This window comes from Chrysochloris asiatica, unplaced genomic scaffold, assembly GCF_000296735.1.
Source record: "Chrysochloris asiatica unplaced genomic scaffold, ChrAsi1.0 scaffold00021, whole genome shotgun sequence".
In the NCBI taxonomy this organism is placed as follows: Eukaryota; Metazoa; Chordata; class Mammalia; order Afrosoricida; family Chrysochloridae; genus Chrysochloris; species Chrysochloris asiatica.
The window spans coordinates 13,082,183-13,092,159 of NW_006408539.1; positions in this window are offsets into that span (position 1 = coordinate 13,082,183).

The window sequence follows — 9,977 nt, forward strand, 5'->3', positions numbered from 1 at the left end:
GAGAGAGAGAGAGAGAGAGAGAGAGAGAGAGAGAGAGAGAGAGGACAAAATAAAATGGGAAACTCTGGAAATAGATACCTGCCTCTTCAGACAAGCATGCACACCAATCTATTAATCCTTTTCATTTCTTTGGTGTACAATCCCAGAGAGCAGTGCTTCTCATTTAAATACCTGAAACCCTGGGGGGAAGATTTCTTTCCTAGGTAAACTGTCATGGGTGGAAGAACTGTAAGGTAGCTAACTATAATTTCTCACACGATTCAAGAAAGACTCACTTTTTGTGTCCTCATGTCTAGTTTCCACCTGAAGAGTTTCCGTAATCAGAACTGGAAGAGTTTTCGTTTCATTTTGGATATTTGAAATCCACATAACATTGTTGTTGTTACATGCTGTCATGTAACATGAGCAACCCTGTATAGGGTTTCCAAGGAGCAGCTGGTGAGCTTGAACCACCGACCTTGCAGTTTAAACGACTTTGCAATTTGACACATTATATTAGCCCACAGTGCCACACCAGGATTCCCACATAGCATTAATGCCACTCTATTTACTCAGAAAAAAATCAGTTGGGTAATAATTAGGAAATTTCAACTTTAAAAAAATATTTTAGGGCAGCCTCAATAATTGGATGCCATCATTGTTTCTAAGGAGAAATCCAGTCATACTTTTTCTGAAATGGATTTGTTCGTTTTCTGTTAGTCCATGGTATGTTTAATATTCTTTTATAATGTCATAATTCAAGTGCATCAATTCTTCTCCAGTCTTCTGTATTTCTTGTCCAGCTTTTACATGCACATGAGGTGATTGTAAATACCATGGCTTGGGGCAGGCACACCTCAGTCTTCAAAGTGACATCTTTGCTCCTAACACTTTAAACAGGCCACTTGCAGCAGATTTGCCTAATGCACTATGCTGCTTGACCTCTTGACTGCAGCATCCATGAGTGTTGATTGTGGATCCAAGTAAAATGAAATATTTGACAACTTCAATCTTTTCTCCATTTGTCGTGTAATTTATTGGGTCAGTTGTGACGATTTGTGCTTTCTGAACATTGAGGTGCAATCCATACTGAGAAGGCTCTAGCCTTTGATCTTCATCAGTATTTTAACTCCTTTTCATTCCCAGCAAGTCAGTTTATGTTATCTGCAAATTGCAGGTTGTTAACAATTCTTCCTTCAGTCCTCATGCCTAGTTCTTCACACAATTCAGCTTCTTGGATTATTTGCTCAGCATATGACTGAATAAGTATGGTGAAGAAATACAATCCTGACACACACCTTTTATTATGATTTTATACCATTAAATATCCTCTTGTCTTCAAACAACGGATTGCTTCTCGGTCTATGTACAGGCTCAGCATGAACACAACTAAGTGCTCTGGAATTCCCATTCTTTGCAATGCTAACCATAGTTTGTTATAATTCACATAATCAGATGCCTTTGCATAGTTAATAAAACACAAGTAAGCATCTTTCTGATAATCTTTCCTTTCAGTCAAGATCCATCTGACATCAGCAATGATATCCCTTATTCCAAATTCTTTTCTGAATCCAGTTTGGATTTCTGGCTTCTTTATGCCAATGTACTGTTGTACCTGCTTTTGAGTTATCACTAGCAAAGTATACTTGCATATGATATTAATGATATTGTTCCATAATTTCTGTAATCTCTAGGGTCAGCTTTCTTTGGAATGGGCAAATATACGGATCTCTTTCATTGCAGTTTGGACTCCTTTCTCCAATACCATCAATTCTTGATATGTGACTCTTTTAAATATTAGGATACTGATCAAGTATTTTTGGTACAGCAACTCTGTGCATTCTCCTCTTCTTATTTTGATGCTTCCTGCACCATTCAATATTTTACCCAAAGAATCCATCAATATTTCAACTCTCATGAAGCTTGAATGTTTTTCATCCGTTCTTTCAGCTTGAAAAACGTTGAGTGTGATCTCTCTCTTTTTTAAACTCAAGTTCTTCATAAATTTCATTATAATGCTTTAGTTTGTCTTCTTGAACTGTCCTTGAAATTTCCTGTTCAGCTCGTTTACTTCATTTTTTGCAGTTGCTTTAGCTTCTCTTCATTCAAGAGCAAGTTTCAGAGTTCTTTTGTATTTCCATTTGGTCATCTTTCTTTCCTGTTCTTTTACTGATCATTTTTGCACGTATATTATTGATGTAATTCCACAAGTCTTCTGGTCTTTGGTCATTAGAGCCTAATGCATCAAATCTATTATTCGGATGTTCCTAAATTCAGAAAGAATAATGGGTCAGATTTTGGCTCACATGGACTTGTATTAATTTCCTTCCACTTCAATCTAAACTTGCATATGAGCAACTGATGCTCTGTTCCGATGTTATTAAGCTTCTCCATTCATGTCTTACCACAAATATAGTTGATTTGATTCCTGTGTAATTCATCTGGTGAAGTCCAAAGGTGTAGTTACCATCTATATTGTTGAAACCCTTTTACTTTCCAACTTGTAAGTACATGGATATTATTCTGTCACAGACAGCATTGTATTTTAAGATAGATCTTGAAATGTTCTTTTTAATGACAAATATGATGTCATTCCTCTTCAATTTGTCATTCCCAATATACTATAACATACGATTGTGCAATTCATAACGACTAATACCAGTCCATTTCAGTTCAATTATGCCTAAAATATAGATCTTTATTCATTTTGTTCCATTTTTTAATATTTGAGAACATTTACTGCTTTATTAGCTGACTAGATTACAAAACTAATCGCGGTAGACACCTTAGTTCATCCTTCCAATAAGCCTGTTAATCTTATCTTCCCTGTTGCCAGCATCTCCACCTTCTACAAAATGGGTGGTCTATTTCTTCATTCCACCACAAGGTGAAGATAATTTGAAGGGCCACAGGAGGTTATTTGCTTCTTTGAAATGTTTCCCAATGGTGTAGATCTCATGAATCAGATCCTCCATGCAGTTGATGCCATATTTACCAAGAGAACGTCTGCATGTTATCTGTCAAGGCAATTCACTTATTATTGATTTTGCCATAACCATGCCTGTAAATGAGTTCATTCACTGACTTTAGGTTTGGGTACCCCCATGCAATATGTGATTTTACAATCTTCTGCATGTTAATTGAAGCCTTGCTGAGCTTAACAGAGGCGAAAAAACTGCAACACCTTTTGGACCTTTAAGCTCACACCATTGATACCTGTGATCCTGATAACAAATGCCAGTTTGGGTGTGCCAGGTACATAGAAGTTGTCCTTTTTTTTTTTTTTTCTTGCCATCCTAGCCATTGGAATCTCAGTTCTGTCCATCTGCCTCTATTCCTTATAATAGTACTTGGCTTTTTCATAGATAAGCTTCCCCTTTGCTTTTTTGAAGCATCTTTTGGTCAAATTTCTTTCTCGGGGACTTGATCTTCGTTAGGTGCCATGGAGTCAGTCCTGCCTCATAGTGACCTTATTCACATCAGAACGAAACACTGCCTGATCCTGGACCAAACCTCCCTTGTTGTTGTTGTTGTTGTTAAGTGCCTTCGAGTCGGTTCCGACCCATAGTGGCCCTGTACAGGGTTTCCGAGGGTGTAAATCCTTACGGGAGTAGAAAGCCGCATCTTTCTCCCGCGGAGCGGCTGGTAGTTTCGAACCACTGACCTTAAGGTTCGCAGCCCGATTCGTAACCACTACGCTACCAGAACCTCCCTTAGTTCTGTGAAATTCCTTGGATTTTTCTTCAGGGTCTCTGGCAAAGCAGGAACTTTCTCTTTCTTCTCTTTGACACCCTACATGGTTCCAGCCACTTAAAAAAAGCCCATTCCAGTTTTGACGATTGCCAACTTTTCTAAATTCATACTCAGTACATTCCACATTCCAACTGTTAATGGATGTTTGCAGCTGTTTCTTTGCCTATTGAGCCATGGCCCAATTTACAAATGAAGGTCTTGAAAGAATTGCCCTATCCACAACATTAAAGCCAGTTCTACTTTCAGGAGACAGCTCTTCCCCTGTCATATCTGCTTTCCAACCCGAGGGACTCATATTCTGGCACTGTATCAGACAATATTTGCTGCTATTCATAAGGTTTTCAGTGATTACACTTGAAAACGTGGTTTACCTCTCTTTCCTTATCTGCCTTAGGAAACTGTGCAGAACCCTGTCCACCATGGGTGACCCAGAAGTATCTGAAATACTGGTGGCATAGCTTCTAGCTAGGGAGAAAGATGAGACTTTCTGCTCTGTAAAGATGGACAGCCTCAGAAACCCTACATGGGTTCGTTATGAATTGGAACCAACTCAGTGGCACACAACCACCACCACCACGACATTCTAGGTAACTGACCTTGCAGTTAGCAGCCCAGCACATAATCCACCATGCCACCAGGAGTCCTATTATTGTTGTTGTTGTTGTGTGCCATGGAGTCGGTTCCGACTCATAGCCACCTGTACAGGGTTTCTGAGGCTGTAAATCTTTACGGGAGCAGAAAGCCTCATCTTTCTACCGCGGAACAGCTGGTAGTTTCGAACCGCTGACCTTGCGGCTCGCAGCCCGATTCGTAACCACTACACTACCAGAGCTCTGAAAACCATTCCTTTTTGTGAAACACTCAATAACATTAACACTAAATGGGCATGTTTGCTTATATGTGCAAGTAAATGGGTGCTTGTATTAGGGGGCTTCAAGAAGTTTGTGGAAAAATGTCATTAAAAGACATGGAGTTTTCCAACAAACTCTTTGAACCTCCCTTGTACATAAATACGGTGGCTGTTTGATAATGAAGAAGAAAAATTTATCCAAGTTATCTCAAGTAAAGGGGCTTAATTGCAAGGGAGCATCCAGAATCCAAATAGTTAGTTTAGGATATCACCACTGCCTATTCCATCGATTCCTAACGCCACACAATTTCTTCCTTTACATTCTCTATTTTATTTTTTTGTATCTAGGTTCCTAATCCTGGACTTCTATTTTCCATCTCACCTCACTTAGTTAGCCATGGCCTCAACACTGCTCTAAGGGCCTTTGTCGGCTCCCTGCCCACTGCCGGTTTTTCAGGGCTTTCCATACGTCATTGTGATTCCTGAGAAGACAGTGGATCACAAAGCTTAGAGTATCCATCTCTAGGGCCAGTCAGTTGTGGCGGGCACAGGGGCAAAATGACAGTAAGGGTAGTGGTCAGGGCAGCCTCATGTAAAGGGAATGGTTACAGAGTGGACACCATGGTTGATGCCCAGTGCATATGTCCTCTCTGAGAACTTACACAGTTTTCAAAGAGCCAAGGAAAGGGAGATTGGCTCTATTGGGCCTACACTTTTAAATGAGAAATGGTCTAACTCTGGAAGTCCAAATTACAGTTGCAAAGATAATCTGAGAACAAGAACATCAAATCTATTGTCATCAAGTCAATTCCAACTCACAATGACTCTACAGGACAAAGCAGAACTGCCCATAGGGTTTCCCAGGTTGTAAATTTGTATGGAAGCAGACGGACTCATCTTTTACCGAAGGAGCAGCTGGTGAGTTTGAACTGCTCACTTGTGTTACCAGGCGCCCTTGTCAAGGAGTCTTAAATCTCAGCAAAATATTTTCTAAGAGATTGGATCAACTGTGTCTTTCTTCCTGCATTTTCTTTTCATTGCAATGAAAAAGTCTATATAGCTACAAAGTCGATTGGTCCCAAATCCTTGTCTATCTTTTACAGACTTTTGCTCCATTGAGAAGAGTGAGTCAAAGTGTATAAACAGTCACTGTGAAACTTTTAATGGTTAATTCAGAACTGAAGTTGGGCTGCAACCAGTTGTTTATTTTGTTCCATTAAATATGTAAAAAATGAATTCGTTGAGATTCACTTTAAATTGAGGATTTGAAAATGATATCATCTGTCTTCTTTAACCTCAGAAAGTCTTGTTGTAATAATTATTATGTAAGTTAGTACATTGCCAAATGACTATGAAATTTTAAAGTGTGCATGATAAGATTTTTCTTATAGCTAACACATTTTCCCTACAGACACAATTAGGATGTCTTTTATTGGCATGTTGCTTGTTTAGGAAGAGAGAGAACATGACCGATAGTTATCTGGAAAGATGAGCTGGACAGAAGACACGTGACAAGATTAGTTTCTGAGGGACTATGTTAGAAGCCATATTGAGATACTTCAGATACAAAACAGATTTTCCCTCCATCCACACCCAGGAGAGTCAAACACATCTTTAATAGATGCCTCACCTCATCCCTAGATATCTCACTACTGAATAGACGCATTGCCTTAAACTGTTCTGATACATGAATAAGTAATAATGATTACACTCTGTAGAGAACATCCAGGTACACAATGCCCCAAAAGGTTTCACTGCAGCCATGTAGCTATATAGATATTTTCATTTTAATAATGTAAATGGTTGGTATAGGCATACAAAAGACATCATTAGAAAAATCCACTATTTAGCATGCTCTTACACTTAACTATCTGGGCAAATTTTGAATAAAAATATTCAGGTTTTTTTTTAAAGCGAATACTTACCATCTTTGAAAAGAAGAACTGAGACAAAAAATAATAGCACAACTTTATAAAAAAAAAAAAATTGAAAATAATTTTGTTGAAAGGTAGTTGCTTCCTCCAAAGAGAGAGAATACTTCTTGGTCAATATTTTCTTCATGTATTAAATCACGGGATTCTATAGTCTACGCAAATCAGAGTGTTTGAAATTAATAAGTGGTAATTCAACCCTATTTGCTACAAAGTGTTTGGATTTTCATTTAGTCTAATAATTTTCATTTGTATGAAAGTTAAGACATAATATTCCTGTTTGTTTTGTGTGTGTGTTTGTGTGTGTGTGTGTGTAGGTTTAGGCAGGCCCAAAGAAATGAATTTAGGCAAAGATACATAACATTTTAGAAAGAATTAAGAGGGAGGAAATAAACATCCTAATCATTGCAACGGTTTGTTTCTCCTTAAGCCTTCCATTCATTTATTCATTAATTCACTCATTTACTATCTACCAAGTGTCTGTGATAGGCCAGGCACTGTGTGGATAGTCTTCAGGAGAAGCTGAAATAAATAAGTCACTTCCAAGTTGCTCCTAAACAACTGAAGAAGAAAACAAAGAGAACCTAACAAAATAAGGTGGAAATACAGAGAAACAGGGCATTTGGAGGGCACTGTGTAGGGACCTGTAACAATTCCAGGAGGCTTCCTTCCTAGGAGACACCATCTGCCCCAATCCTAAAGGTTAAGCCGGGATTAATTACGTGAAAAACAGAGGGTTGGGACTGCAGGTTCAAGGGATATATTTGGGGGTGTTATGGAAGTAGGAAACAGCATGGACACGGATCACATAAGGATTTCTGGATGATAGAAGAGTCAAGAAGTGGTAAAGCTAGGAACTGGGGGAGGTTCATAGAACTTTGATAGCCAAAGAAAGACCTTTCAGGTTTCCGAAGAGGGTTTGACTATTATATAAAGATACAGCTTAAATAATTGTTGTTGGAACTCTGATAAGTAAATAAAATCATGACATGATAATAGGATTGGCGATAAGAGGACACTTGATATGCATATTAATATAATGAAATTTGCAACATGGTGATTTATTGGCTGTGAAGAATGATGACAGGAACGATTCTGGAAAGACTCCAGGTTTATTATAAATAGGAATGAGTGCAACTTGGGTTACTTGAAGGTTGGAGGTGCTCTCAACCCACACCGCTCAGAATCAGTTTGAGAAAATATGACTCATTTTGTTTGGGCATGGTCCATTTCATGTACTTGTAGATTCTTCCCCTGAGGCTGAGAGGGCCAAAAGCCAGTTAATGACTGTTTTTAGAGGTGCAGTCTGGGAGATATAGCTGAGAGTCAACAGATAGCAATTTAACTTTACAGATTATATAAACGGAAAAAAAGTCATGTGCAGATTATGAAAGTAGGTGGACACTTCCTTTTGGCTGCCAGATGTTGGCTGGATCAGGGATTTTCTGACATCAGGGCCAATAGCTGCATCTTATCTTAGAGACATGATGGCAACAAAGAAGTCTCCAAGCAGGAAAGATCATGATGATTTATGCTCCAAATTTCTGAGATTCAAAACTCAACAATATGCCTCAAGTATGTTATCAGACACACATATTTGAATTTAAAAAGACTGTAAAGTTGCATCTGAGCAAATTCAAAATGATCTCAAACAATCAACAGCTTATACCAATCTTTCATTCTTATTTGACTATTAGTCCACATATCTATTTCATATAATATATGTATTGTATGTACTGTTCTGGTGTGGCACTGTGGGCTAATGCGTCAGACTGCAAAGTCATTTGAACTGCAAGGTTGGTGGTTCAAGCTAACCAGCTGCTCCTTGGAAACCCTATGCAGAGTCACTATGGATCGGAATCGACTCAATGGCACTTAACAACAACAATGTATTGTTTTAACATTTCCTCATTATATGCACCATCGTTTTGCATGTTGGTATGATTAATAAATTGAGAAAAGAACAAAAAAATATTTCTGGGTAAGTCAATGGTTGTTTTGGAGTTATAGCTACAAAAGAATGTCATTGAACTGTCTCAACCTTTAACATGATGAACCATTATGCTTTAGTGGTGGTAGTGGTTGCATGCCATTGAGTCATTTCTGACTCTTAATGATTCTGTACAGGGTTTCTGAGGCTGTAAATCTTTATGGGAGCAGAAAACCTCATCTTTCTCCCACAGGACAGCTGACAGTCTCGAATGGCTAACCGTGAGATGAGCAGCTTGACTCGTAACCACTATGCTACCAGAGCTGTTAGGAATTGGGTCACTTAAGTTAATAGTTAGAAAATGATATATTTTTTATTCTAAAAGGTATATGGAAGGAAAATATACTGTTTGTCTTCCTTCCTTGCTGTACTCCCCTTTGATTTGCTAACAACCCCTTTGGTATTTAACAAAAGACATATTGACAATTTTTCTTTTTTTCTTTTTAGATTAATGCCTACAATTCAATTGTTCTTTTCCAAATGTGTCAGCCCAGTATATTCCAAAGCAAGTGTAGCCCTCTATTCATGGATTTTCTGTCTCATTCACCCAGTGAAAAATAGTCCAGCAATGGTAATTCTATCATTATACTCAAGTCCCTTAAACAAGACTAACAAGCGATTCTGAGGTCCCTGGTAATTAAATCCTAGCCTTTGGTTTCAGTTGTTCCTCATACTTCCCCAATAAAGAGTTTAATGAGAATCCTGTTGCTCTAGGATAGAACTTGTCTTTAAAGTTTTAAAACTCTGAGAACACATTACCTTGTAATTGGGTTTTGTGATTATTCAGAGCTTCTATGTAGGGAAACTTTCCATACAGAAGACTATAATAGTCAACTAGCTTTGCTTCTTACAGAATGAAGGGCATATTGAATGCTTATATGTTCATTAATAGTTGAATCTCTAAACACTCATTGGATATAAAATCATTGAAAATATCTTTTATCAAAATAAGCATTAATGTTCCTCAAGCTATCTTTTTAATTGTGTCTTAATAGTCTTAGTCTTCTACTCTTCCAACATCTTAGATTTGAAAATTTATGTGTAATTGGAAAAACTCAGTTCCCCATCAAAATTAAGTTTGGTCACAACATGCTTGGTTGTTTCTCAGAAGCTGAAGTCACCTGTTGTTGTTGTTAGGTGCTGACAAGTTGGTTCTGACTCAAAGTGAGTCTATGTACAACAGAATCAAACACTGCCTGGTCCTGGCCATCCTGACAATCATTATAGCAGCCACTGTGTCAGTCCATCTTGTTGATGGGCTTCCTCTTTCTCTCAATCCCTCAACTTTACCAACCATGACATCCTTCTCCAGGCATCAGTCCCTCATAGTAACATGGATGAAGACTTGCCATCCTCACTTCTAAGGAACATTCTAATTGTACTTCTTCCAAACAGAATGACATGTTCGTCTGGCAGTCCACAGTACCTTCAAGATTCTTTACCAACAACATAATTGAAATGCATCCTTTATTCT